This window comes from Diceros bicornis, chromosome 37, assembly GCF_020826845.1.
Source record: "Diceros bicornis minor isolate mBicDic1 chromosome 37, mDicBic1.mat.cur, whole genome shotgun sequence".
NCBI lineage: Eukaryota > Metazoa > Chordata > Mammalia > Perissodactyla > Rhinocerotidae > Diceros > Diceros bicornis.
Genome location: NC_080776.1, coordinates 16,110,467 through 16,124,539, shown reverse-complemented (window position 1 = coordinate 16,124,539; position 14,073 = coordinate 16,110,467). Strand labels below are relative to the sequence as shown.

The following is a 14,073-nucleotide window of genomic DNA, read 5'->3' as shown; positions in this document are numbered from 1 at the left end:
TTTTCAATCAATCTATGCCTAAGTTTCCTCATTTATAAAACAGATACAAATAATAAGACCTCCCCCATAGAGTTGTTGATGAGTTAATACACATAAAACACGTAGAACAATGCCTGAAACATAATAAGCACTATAAAAGTATTAGCTGATATTAAATCTTTATCATCATCATCATCATCTGATCAACTTCAAGCATTTCAGCCTAGGATTCAAAGTCTTATAATATTTACATGCCTTCCCCAATAATAACTAATATTTATGCAATTATAGTGTACAAAGTAGTTATGTATAATTTGTTTCATTTAATTTTCACAACCCTGTGAAGACAAATTAGTTCCATGTTATCTACTAGCTGGTCTACACAGCGCTTGCCAAGAAAATCACTTAACCATTCTGCTACCCATTCTGAAGCATGCTTGACAGTTGTCCATATAAGAAGTAGCTCAATGGAGCTTCTGCCCTTGAGACTTTCTGGGGATGTTCAAATTCCAGGCCCAGCTTTCTCTGTCCAAGGTGCTTAATGAGTATGGCCTTCTCCACAGATGAGGAGTCACAAGGGGTGCTGTCACCACCAGAGGTCACCAAAGTGAATTTCGCACACAACTCATAGCTTACTTTTTAAGTCTCACCATTCCAAACACAACTGCCTGATTTAGTGGAAATCCTTTCAGCAGTTTTGGTGTGAAACCATGAAAGAGAGACAGAAATCCCAGTACCAAGAGATGGTTAGGATGGCTGAACTGAATCAGACCACTCAGCTGGTCTATTTATTAGTTGTGTTAGTTACCTTGAGCAAATTACTTCATCATTCCATGTCTCAGTTTCCCCATCTATGAAATGAGTTGGTATGAGGATTCAATTAGCAGACTCTTGATGAATGTCGCTATTTGTTATTGGCATTATTATGCATTACTATTTTAGTTTGAGCTTCTCCCAGAAGCAGACTCTGAGACAAAGGTCTCTGTGCAAGTAATTTATTTGGGAGGTGACCAATACACTGGTAGGGGACTGGGGACGCAAGACAGGGAAGGCAATGGAAGCTTAATCTCACTGGGAACTCTGGGAGCAAGTACGGATATGCCCCAGTGCTATCCCAAAGGGCTAAGGGTCTGCCTTAACTCCCTGTCACTCGTGGCTTGGCGCAGCAGACAAAGCAGGCGTTGGGGGCCAGAGACAGCACTCAGGCAAAGAACTGCGGGTGCTGGAGGCTAGAAGTCTGTCAGAATGCACTAAGAGCCCGGGATGTGGGCAGGGCCCTGACAGCACCACAACGTCATGTTCAAATACCCAACTTCTTCTGGCAATTGTTATCACAATCATAGCTAAAGAAAACAACAAAAAAATCAGTTTTTCAAATCAAGTTAAAAACAAAAAAGTAACAATAACCCAAATGTGATTTTTCTCATTTTGGAATATATTTGACACAAATAGAGAAGCTGAGGACCAAAGGCCCCCAAGCCTTCTCCAACTTTCTCCCCCCGAGGCCAGGCATCTGGCTGGCAAGGATTGGAAAGTGGGGGAAGAGGGGGGCAGGGTGTGAAGTGTGCCAAGTTTAGCAATCTTTCACCCCAAGACCCTACCTGCAGAGTAAGGTTTAGTCTGAGAGAGAAGCACAGAGAGGCAAAAGCATCTTTTCTACCTTTTAAGAATCACTGGTATAAAGGATCACTATCCCAACTTTTAGCCTGTGTTTTCCCAAATCGCCAAAAGCTGCATGGTCAGATCACATCATTTTGCCTTTGAAGAATGACTTCTGCAGAAATGCATCTTCATATTATTAGAAGCCTTATAGGTCTCTGCCACACAGGAATCATCTTCACCTTGTTGTAAAACCTCATTCAGACTCACTGTTCCTTGTGCAAAATCCTATCAGAGCTAAAAAAAACTTAATTTCACCTAACAAATGGATATGCTTTCTTCTGCTGAGAGCTACTCAACCATTTGGTTGCTTTTTCTCCCCCTTCACTACTAACTCCTGACTTATGTCATCCAAAATCGGCACTCTTTGGAAATGGACAAATAATGTACAAATATGTGCCAACAGAGAAAATGGTTAAGTCAATTCAATTTGGAGAATACCTTAGGGAAGCTTCCTCATCTGCACTGGGCTTTAAAAGATAGAAAGTGGGTAAAAGAAGGAAAGGTATTTTAAAGAGAAGAAACAGTATGTATATGCTTAGCACAGAGACAGAAAAACATATCAGGGAAATATAAGCTAATTATAGTGTGGTCAGTCCTGCTACAGTGCTTGTTTTGAAACAAGCAAATTTGTTCAAATGCAATTAATATATCAGGGAACAACTTAAGCATAACGCAAATTTTGCATCTGATTACGCACAATTTCATCAGCAAGAAGCACTAGGTGAATGCAGAACCCTGCACCTAGCTGAAGCAAGTTGCATAAGGATTCACAAAATGTACCCATCTGCACACCTCAAACATCTCCCAGCGACCTTAGTTCACAGAGCATATTATGAGTTGCACTCCTCCACGTCTGCAGTTATGACTTGCCACCCAATTCCAGATAACCCTCCTTCCACCACTTGACAATAATTCACAAACTGCAACCCATCTCACAACCACTTCCACAAGCAAAGTTCAGGACTTTTTGAAGGTAAAGTGCCATATTTATTGTAGTACTTATGTATTTCTTAACCATTTAACACGTGTAAGGCTGCTGCCTTTTTATTAGGTTCCTTTTTTTTTTTTTTCTTTTGCTGAGGAAGATTCGCCCTGAGCTAACATCTGTTGCCAATCTTCCTCTTTTTGCTTAAGGAAGACTCGCCCTGAGCTCACATCTGTGCCAGTCTTCCTCTATTTTGTATGTGGGATGCCACCACAGCACGGCTGCTGCCGAGTGGTGTAGGGCCACACCCGGGAACCGAAGCAGGCCACCAAAGCGGAGTGTGCCAAACTTAACCACTGGGCCACGGGGCCAGCCTCTGTTCCCAGCCTTCTTTTTAAATGTACTGCTGACAAAGTTTTTGAGTATTTTGCTCCTCACACCACTTGCCCCATAAGCTCTGTAGTTTTTATCACGATTTTGTATAACGTGGTGATTTCAGGAACGTTTATGTCATATTCCAGCAAAGCCGACTATACCACTAGCATCAAGTTTGTGGGAGGGAAGACAGCCTGCACTCAGCAATCACTGCATGTTAGCCATTACTATCGCACTTCCCCTCCATGTTTCACTGCCACGATCCCATTCTCTAACCAAACTCACCAAAGTTAGATGGTCTCATCACCAAAAATTTAAAATACCACGTGCGCTGAATTTTCTTTTTTTCTTTTTTAAAGGAAGGGTAGTATTTTTTTTTTTTTTTGAGGAAGACTGGCCCTGAGCTAACATCTGCTGTCAATCTTCCTCTTTTTCTTTTTTCTCCCCAAAGCCCCAGCACATAGTTGTATATCCTAGTTGTAGGTCCTTCTTCTATGTGGGACGCTGCTTCAGCTTGGGTTGATGAGCAGTGAGTAGGTCCGTGCCCAGGATCTGAACCTGAGAACCCCAGGCCGCCGAAGTGGAACGGGTGAACTTAACCACTACATCACCGGGCCGGCCCCTGGACTTTCTTGGACAAATTGGAATAAGAGGGAACAAATTCTCTCTCAACCTATCAAATATGTGCCTATTTTTCCCCTTTATGTCTTCTCTACCAAAAGCTGTTTTACCTTCCTTTGCATGGCATTTAAACATAAGATTCATTTAATTTTGGCATTTTTGTTTACTTGACTATATGTTCTAAATGTGCCAAGGCTCCGTGTCTGATTATAACTATTCAAGGACACAGACAACATTTGTGTTTGGCTGAATGCTTTCAGTAAGAGAAATCAATATAACATTCAGTTCAAGTATACCAATTTCAGCAAAGAAGAGAAAAAATAAGAACCCAAGATCAGATGCTCCGACAACCCACGCAGCTCAATGAACCACTGCATTTACATGCATTGTGCATGTTTCACTTCTAGACAGCATACAAGGTCAAACTGCTAACTGTCAGTTACAATAAGCTTCCAAACTCCTGGTCAATTACCTGGTTAATAACAAAAGACAAGGCTATGACATCATTACAGTTATAATGAATTTACACAGATCAGCTTCCTGTTAATCAAACACATCTTTAAAAGCATTTAATTATTTTTCATCTAGAAAGCAACACTCAGCTTTGTTAAATGAAAAGCAATCTTACTGAATTCAACATGAAAGGCTGTCAGGCTGCTCTAAGACATAAAGGACAAAAGGCTTCACAGGGCACACTGCTCTAATGTAGGAGCTGTTGCCACATTCGCAGCAAACAGAAGCACAAGATGATGGATAATACAACACATTTGAACATAAACAAGTTGTCAGGGAACTGGGAGTAAACATACAGGTTCTGGGAAAAGAAATGTCCCAATGCTTTTTCTCAAAATGATCTACAGGGCTAGGAATATTAACATATGCAGTATAGGACAGTAGTTAAGGGCATGGTCTTTGATAAGAACACTACAATACACCAGCTATGTGACCTTAAGAAAGTTATTTAACTGCCAGTTTCTCACCTGTAAAAGGAGATAATGCAGGCTCATTTGGTTTGTGAGGATTAAATGAGATTATATATAGAAAATCATAAATTGGGAAACAACAGTGTTTTTATCCATATAAACAAACAAATTAAAATAAGGCCTATGATTAAAAATTTAAAATCGCTTTGAAGTGTTTTTATAACTCAGTAACCAATTAGCCTTTTTCTGGGCTTTCTATGATCCTACATTTTAAACTGCATCATGTGATGCATACACATTTTAAAACAATACGATGGGGTATGTGAAAGGCACATGAAACTAGAAATGATTTTTTAATTCAAATAAATTTTATAATAAAATCTCAAACCAGAGTTTCTGTCAACATTATGTGATAATTTGAGAATTTAATGAGTCTCCATTTTTGGATTAAAAAAATCTCAACATGTCAGATGGCAAAATTTTTATTTTTCCCTCCTTTTTAAAGTGTTACAGTCTCAACAGAAATGATTCGATTATCTTTACACATGAAAAATGAAACTACTGGATTTTGTACATAAGCTCGACTTTTGCTCCACAGCGAGGTGAATTAGTGTCAGCTCCGATTCTGATCCATCATCACTTATGACTTCCAGTATCAATCAGAGGCCAGTTTCTTCTCTCACAGACTACAAGTTTTAGTGTAACGAGGGCTCATTAAAGTTCTCCAACTGATAGCCCTTCAGACCCAAGTCCTTAAACCAGCAGGCACACAGGGAGCAGCAATGCCAGCATCCCAGCACCAATCCCTTCAAGAGGGGTTAAGTCATTCCATTCTCACATTTGCTCCACACAAGATTTCTTTGTTTGTCTACCTAAAATCAACGAAAAAATAATAGCCGTCCTCTCCACTTAAATTAATCTGTGTAAGAATTGCTAGTGATTTATGTAACTGAAATCCTCCCAACACAAGAACTAGTCAAGAGGAGGAAAAGCACACCAGACTTCAGAGATGTTTATGTTCCCACAAAGCACAGGGGCGTCCACTAATTACTAGGTGGTGGGGATAAGTTGGGGTTTTTGCCTGACCTGGATCAATACCTCATTCTTTCAGTAACAGGAATCCACCTTTGGATGTGGTCCTGGGGGGCCAGCAATCAAGGGTGCCATTTCTTATCCTGATTCAAGGGTGATGGTGACCAAAGTTAGAATAATAACTCTTTCCCTGAAATCTAAAACTTGTGCAGAGACACTAAGACCAACAACTTTTGGAGCTCATACTCAGAGCATTAACTTAAAGAATTTTCTAGATCTACCAAGTCTACCCAAACCTTGGGAGCTCACCTAGCTACTGTCCTTTCCCATGGCCTGGCGGTTTCATTTTTCTGTTGATTCTCTGAGCCTATCCATAGACTTCCAATAAATTTCTTGTTTTTGAATAGTCATCTGGATAACAGTTAACTTAGTTTCTGTTGTTTGTTGCCAAAGAACCCTACCCAAAATACCAGGGCATTTGCCAAGGGCTGGCGAGCAGATCTTAGTTTATTTCAAGCATCACCAAATCTCATTTTCTACTAGTACTACACTCTAGCCGATAGGAGAACCAAAACATGGAGGGTATGTAAGCAGTATCTCGAAGGTCAGCCACAGGAATGCCATTCCTAAAGAAAGAGGAGTGCACAGAGCTGAGGATGTGAGCACAAGAGCTCCTTCTGCATAAATAAGGCAAAGTCCTCTCAAAGTAATATGCCTAGTGTATGAACTTGGACACTGAGTGAAGAATATTATTTCAAAAGGAAAAACTGACGGTCTAAAATCTGTTTTCTATTTACACAAGGTTCATGCTTTTAAAGAATACTTCTAATTACTGAAGTGATTTTCAAAACACCGTACTCCCTGCCTTTCTTCTTCACTGAAAATAAGATTAGTCTACACATTTAATAAAATGTTATCACTTGATGAAAACTTCTGACTAGAACTTTAGGACAATGAATCATTTTTAGATGCAACCACTCAAAAAAAGAAAAAGAAAGAAATAGAAAAAAAAATGAATAAGAGCCTTTTTCAATCTCATAGCCTTCAGGAAGGAACATGGAAGTATCCTGCATGCTTTTCTGTGGAAAGATTTACCCCTTCATTTTTTTTCTTTTTTGCTAGGAAAGATTCGCCCCAAGCTAACATCTGTTGCCTATTCATCCTCTTTTTTTTTTTCTTTTTCCCCTCCCCAAAGCTCCAGTACATAGTTGTATATTCTAGTTGTAAATCTTTCTAGTTCTTCTATGTGAGCCGCTGCCACCGCACGGCTACTGACAGATGATGGGGTGGTTCCTTGACCAGGAACCAAACCCGGGCTGCTGAAGCAGAATGCGCCAAACTTAACCACTAGGCCATCAGGGCTGGCTCACTCCTTCATTTTCCACCATAATGTGATTCATTAACAGACATAAAATATCATATTTCTCTAACTGTGAGCCCAGAGCAGAAAACCAGTGAATGTAAAACCATAGCAATAAAACCATTAAGCATATAATTTTATATCTCACTGTCTATATCCCTTCATTTCAATAAATATTTGAACATCTACTGAGAGAGCAGCACTGTCCTTTCAGGCAACCATAGCCTTGTGCAAATTAATAAACAGAAACCTCATCAAATTGGAGTTGGGACACCAAAAGGGGGAGCTCTCATGCCCTATGAGAGCTCAGCAGAGCCCAAGAGGAAGAAGACAGACTTCCTCTTCTTGACCAGCACTCGAAGCTCAGCCAATGAGAGACTCACAATTCAATGAATGAAGAGCCACTCCACCTGAACTCTCTGTTTACAAGAGCCCTCCCAACTTCCTCTTCCCCTCTATAACAGAGTTTCTCCTCCCTTTTGCTGGGGGGCCTTGCACATGGCTCATTACGGTTGCAGACTCCGAATTATGATTCTGTGTTGATCCCGAATAAACTCATTTTTGCTGAAGAAATAACCGGCATCTGTTTAAGGTCAACAGCCTAAAGACAGAAGCAGACACAAACAGCAACATTACAGTGTGATAAAGAACTATAACAGGATTGTATATAAAAGTGCATGGAGTGGGGCTGGCCCGGTGGCGTAGTGGTTAAGTTCACGTGCTCTGCTTCAGCGGTCCGTGGTTCTCAGGTTCAGATCCCAGGCGCAGACCTATGCACCGCTCATCAACCCATGCTATGGCAGCATCCCGCGTACACAATAGAGGAAGATTGGCACAGATGTTAGCTCAGGGCCAATCTTCCTCACAAAAAAAAAAAAATTGTATGTAGTGTTTAGAAAATAGCAAAAATAAGTTTTAAAGTTTTGTACGGGGTGCAGAGGGGAGCGAGTGAAAGGAAGAAAATACTGGGGCAGGCATGATCCTGTGAGCAACAGCAATAGAGATGAAATGACCCATGAAATTAAGAGTCAAAAGCAGTGGAGCCATCTCACAAAAATAAAAGGATTTGTTTTAAGTCATCACTTGGTGGACATAATAGCTACAAGCTGTAAATTTATAAAGCTGACAGATCCCTTATTAACACGAAATTAACATACCTTGAAAGAAACAAGGAAATCCTGAATACTTTGGGATGAAGGAAGGGACCACATGGGCAGTGTGCACAGTATTTATTCCTACATTTGTTCAAACTTAGAATCACAACTGATTCATTACAACACACATAATTGCAAATTGCTGGTATGTGTAACATAAAAAATGTAGCAAAATTTCTTTCACAGCGTTGCCCAAGAGACTTTCCTCCAGGAAAAAAAATCCAAAATTAGAAGTAGCTGCCAACATACACACACACTCATATATTATTTATATAAAATTGAAGTCACTGTAATATGTATATAAATTTCATTCATAACCATCCTGATATTGACTTTGGATTAAAAATGCATAAGCAAGTTAACACCATGGAGAAGCAGCTGTTGGTGTAATGACAACATTCCTGGAGCTGAAGCCAGATTTGGGGTCAAACATGGATGCCACTGCTTAGTAGTATGTGGCCGTGGGCAAACCATATAATCAATCCTGCTGAGCTTCTGTTTCTTTATCTATGGATGAGAAACATTCCACTTACTTCCGAGAGTCGTTGTGAAGAATAAATGAAATGGTATATTATGTGAAAGCACGTAACACACTCCCGAAGTTTGTTGTCCATTCTCCCTTCCTCTCCATAAAGTAATGAGCCTTTTCCCCCATGGAACTAGACTTTACTGCTTTATAATTATGATGTGCATGTAACAACGTCCAAGAAACTAGATGGTAAATAACACCGACATGCAAACCTGAATACACACATTGTTAGCTGGCTATCATCTAGACCCCAAAGGGCTCTGGCACGCTATCTACTGCTTCCCAGAAATTTGACACATTTTCTTTTCTGAATACAGCCAAAATGATCCACGGGCTTTGAAATATCACTATCATGATGTTGCACAGAGCAGCTGCTTGATTGAGAGTGACCCCCCCTCCTCCACACTCCAGCTGTCACCAGGAAACCCTCTTCAATGTGTGAAAAAAGACAATGTGATATTACCACTACCGCTGTTCATAACAGTCTAACAAACACTTAGCATTTGAAATTATTTTTCTTATGAAAGCTCACTATTAACTAAAAATTAACTCTTTAGGAAAAATCCTTTGCCATATAAATGCAAACCAGCTGCTTTCATACAACAAAAAACAGGGGGACGGTAAACAGGAGTAATACATTTCCATCGACTCCTTGTTTCTTTTTCTTGAGTCATTTGTAATTCTAAACAACAGCCTGTTAAAATATTAAATAGCTTTAACAGTGATACAGCTGTCACAGCTTAGAGGGATTAAAAAAAAAAGAACTTAGATGATTTCTCAAAAAATGTGCATAGACTCCTCACTACTCTTGTAAAATATGGATCAGATTGAAGGCTGGATTTTTTTTTTTTTTTTAACACTCACTCACTCCTCTGCATGAGACACTATACATATGTTTGACATTGCTGAAAACCCTGGGAGTCGTCTTCAGAAGAAGTTTGTGAATCCCACTCAGAAGAATCCTAAATGCTGTGACATTTTAGGTATAGCTCATCTCCTCAGGATTTCCAGCCCACAGATGAAGAGTTTCACACCCAGTGCCCTCGACTCCTAGGATCCAAGGACATGCCTCAGAGTGTCGCTGCGAGAGGTTCAAGACCAGCACCAGCAGGCAGGGCCCGGGCCCTTCGACCTCTCTTCTCTTAAAGCCTTTCAGCTCTCTGAGCTTTACAGGTAAGATTCTGCTAAAGAGAGTTCTGTGCTAAAAAATCTTGAGGACCACTACTTAGATACGATAACTGCAGCATAAAAGGAAATCTATCTTTTTAAAGCATTGTTTCTATCTTTTTAACAGTTTTTTTAAAGAACGTTTACATTTACATGCACACATCTAACTCTACATAAATTTATAGATTTTTTATCCCCATCCCCATATTACAATACATTGCCAAGTAACCGAAATTACAACCTGGTATGCTCATATATTCATATGTAATACATACACATAAAAATACATGAGTTTTTTATCACTTTTTAAAATATGGAACATAAAACTTTTCACTTTACTACCATTAAGCATCCATATTAAAAAAATAATTATTTCAGAGCTAACAGTATTGACTTCTACTTGATGCACGTTTTCAGTGAGGTCTCATCTCCTGTAACATAGTGTCCCCTTCTATAGCTGACTGCCCCTATTAGCTAACCGAAGATACTTAGATACTACTCACCTCTTCAGCTTGACCTTCCAGTAAACACCCAAAACAATTTTATGGAAATTATTCTGTTATAGTGATAAAACTGAAGATAGTGTTTTTCTATTGAGTTTTAACCTTCTCCAAGTGTTTGCTTTCTCTCGTTCACAATAATATGCAAGTTTTGACTCCCCACTTTGGCATCTTTTATCATTTAAAAAGAAAAGCAGTGTGGGGCCAGCCCAGTGGCACAGTGGTTGGGTTTTCGTGCTTCGCTTCAGCGGCCCAGGGTTCGCGGGTTTGGATCACAGGCACGGACCTATACTGTTCATCAAGCCACGCTGTGGTGGCGTCCCATGTGCAAAGTAGAAGACGACTGGCACAGATGTTAGCTCGGGGACAATCTTCCACAAGCAAAAACAGGAAGATTGGCACAGATGTTAGCTCAGGGCCAATCTTCCTCATCAAAAAAACAAAAGCAGTGTGGTTAGGTAATAAGAAAATTATCTCATTTATAAAAATATGAGGAGATGAAGTTAGGTTTGAGGTTCTTTTCTAACTACCCTTTTTCCTCGTCCAACATCAGCATTTATTCAGCCTCTATGCCTAACATATAGTGGCCATGTTCTGTACTTTAATTCAATGTCCTGAGGTAGGCACACATGACTCCTACTTTACAGAAGAGGAAACGAAGGCTGGGAGGATGGTAACTTGTCTAATGGCCACAATCAGTAAGTAACAGAGGCTGGGTTCAAAGCAGGGTCGGCCTGACCCAAAACCACCGCCGTAGATCTGCCTCTCGGACGCAGAGAACAAGAGAAATGTTTGGGGCCTTCCAAAAATGAATGCTTTATGACAGGACAGCGTCAACTCAATGGCAACATTAACAAAATTATTTACAGTAGCTGATACCCAAAGTGACTCATGTTTATCTGAAAACACTCTCACCCATAACATCCAGGAGCCACGGTGTGGCTGAGGAGTAGGGTGCGCTAGTCAAACTGATGTGTTGTTTAGAACAGTGTGGCACTGACCCTTCTCAATATCAGAATGAGCCTAGGCTTTAGAGCAGCTGCTTCAAATCCTGAATATTTATCGTTCTTTCTTCCCCCACACTAGCCCCCTGAAAAGGGAAGGAAAAAGTTGTAAGTAAAGACCACAACTGGGGCCGGCCCGGTGGCGTAGCCATTAAGTTCACGCGTCCCGCTTCGGTGGCCCAGGGTCTGCCAGGTCGGATCCTGGGCGTGGACCCACTCACCACTCATCAAGCCATGCTGAGGCGGCATCTCATACAGAAGAGCTACAACTCTCCAACTATGATACACAACTATGTGCTAGAGCTTTGGGGAGAAAAAAGAAAAAAGAGGAAGATTGGCAACAGATGTTAGCGCACGGCCAAGCCTCCTCAAAAAACAAAAAAAGACCACAAATGACAATCAGAAAAAGCAGCAGGCACAGGGCACATCGAACCTAACTCCTGTGATGCTTGCAGATAACAGAGGTATGGATCTGACGAGGCCTTCTCTGCTATGGTGGAGCTGTGTGACATATGGAAAAGATAAGCACAGAAACATCTTCAGCCTTGTCTTTTGCTCGCAAGTCACTGCTCCATAATATTTCTCACCTCTAAGACTAAGGCTTACCTCTGGTTGGTTATCCACCCTACCTTCTTGAGCAAATTCTGGGTCAAAAGAGCGTATAATTAAGCTGAAAAGACCAGAAGTCCTAAGAATTAAAAACTACTCTTTAACATAATTACTAACGCGCTTCTTAAAAATACTACAGCCACAATAGCATTGCTATGTCAGTAAGTACTGCTACAACGGTTAACTGAACATCCCGCACCCAACAACTTTGACCATATAGAATATAACTGGGAATCCAGAAATAAACAAATAAAATGCCCTCTAAGCAGTGGTCACAATATGGTGCACCACAACCCATATCTAACCCAATGAACAATCCTTCCAGCACAATCTATGAACTTATGTAGTTCTAACAAATTATTAAATAACATCTCATCTTTGAGTGTTTTCTACATGTGTTGGTGTTAAACACTCTTCCTGCATTTTCACATTGAATACTTACAGCCCTATGAAGTAATCTTGAAGTAACTTGTCCAAGGTCCTAACACCTATGAAAGACTTTACCTGAATCCAAATTCCATTCTGTGACTTCACAATGGCTGTTCTTTATCACTAAGGCAGTAATTCCCAAGCTTTAGCACCCAGGTGCATTGGATCAACTGGAAGGCTTGTTAAAAGAGATTTCGCAGTCAGTCAGTATGGGGTAAGACCCTAATATTTGCATTTCCCAGAGGTTTCCAGGTGATGCTGATGCTAATGGTCCTGGGACAATTCAGGAACCTAATGCCCTACTATTCTCAAGCTTCCTTGCTTTCCTGAGCCCTGCCATGCCAGCAGCAAATTAGAAGTCTTTCAAGTTTATCAGAACCAGCAAAAAATGACCTACAAACGTGAGATATCAGACAGACTTTTAAGAAGCAGTTCGAAAGAACTAAAAAAAAAAAAAAACCAAAGGCCAGCTGTCACTGAGTGTGCTGCAAAGGGACCTACACATCCAGATGACGAAATCATTACTATGCAATACGTAATCCATTTTCACAGTAACCCTGAGACTTCAAAAGAGTTTGTGCTCGGTTTGGAAAAACAAATAAGCATGTGCTCTGTTTTTTGGAAAGATTACGGTCTGGACAGAGAAGGGTTAAATTCACTCGGGTGGATTTCCTGTGTTCTATTAAGAGAACTACGACTACACAGGTTAGGGTTGTTTGCTACACGCTTGTTCAGAGAAACAGAAAGTTCCTGTTCCAAGAGCACCTGAAACTGCAAGCTGTTGCTGACTTAACGTCGCTTTAAACTTCCTGCTTAGGAAAGGACTCCTTTAAAACTCCCACAGAGCCAAGCCCGCCCTCGGAGCCCTCGGCACGTCGTTCCCGGTGCCGCGGGCCTCCAGCACGGACGGGACGCGATGAAGAGTCGCCCCGGGAAACGCGCTGCCCCCTCTCGGACCTGCCCAGGATGCGAGGCTGCGCCTCCAGCCCCGCCCCCGCCTGGGCCCCTCGGGAGGCGCCGACAGCCGCCCCGCAGTCCCCGTCCTGCCGCCGGCGCAACGGCCTCGGGAAAAGGAGAGAAAAGCGGCGACAACCCGACCGGGGCCAAACAGACGCGGAAACTCACGCTCTCTACGGCCCGCCTGCGTCCTCCCCACGTCTCCGCGCGCACGTGCGTCATCACGCACGGACGCCCAATCCCCGAGGCTCCCAGTCTCCCCGGCCGGCATGGCCAGGACGGGGCGGGGGGTGCGTGGGCGATCTCGCGACGCGGCTCTCGCGGTCGGGTGGAGAAGGGGAGGGCCGTAAAGCGGGTGGGCCGGCCGTCGCGCATGCTCAGTTGCGCGCGCCCGCGCTCTTTTTCCCGCGGGGTGGGCTTGCTGGCCGCGTGCGGCTGCTGTGGCTTGGAGGAGCCTCCGAGGGCGCAGCCGGGAGGGCACTGCAGCAGAGCGCCGTGTTGGAGGGTTGGTACCCTCGACTCTTCCCCCAAGCTCCGAGTGAAACGTGGTGTAATAATATTCCTTCCTGCCGTAAATAACTATTGGCCGCCTACCACGCGTGAAGCAAAGGAGCGGCCTGCTTTCGAGGGACCAGGACATGGGGAGAAGCAGCGACTGGACCCCCATCGCGGCTGAGAAGCTGTCCTGGGGTCAGCCCTACCGCAAGTTCATGCTGCTGCGTGGAGGATCGGACACAGCCTGCGAAGTGATGGTGGGAGAGACAAACGCCCCCCTTCATGAGTTATCCATAGACAGCATGCGCGTTGCCTGTCTCAGTGGTGGAACCCCCGGTTACCAAGTAGGCCA

The 14,073-nt window shown here is 42.4% G+C and overlaps 1 protein-coding gene across 3 annotated transcripts in view; it reads right to left on the bottom strand.

Moving 5' to 3' along the window:
* Window positions 1–13,501, bottom strand: part of RHBDD1 (rhomboid domain containing 1) — a 120,421-nt gene extending 106,920 nt beyond the window's left edge. For 2 of the 3 annotated variants that reach the window (XM_058533114.1, XM_058533113.1), the window contains exon 1: window positions 13,395–13,501. The gene's annotated coding sequence lies outside the window, so the exon portion shown is untranslated. The remainder of the gene's footprint in view (window positions 1–13,394) is intronic. The other variant, XM_058533111.1, reaches the window with a different exon arrangement.
* Window positions 13,502–14,073: the final 572 nt, after the last annotated feature.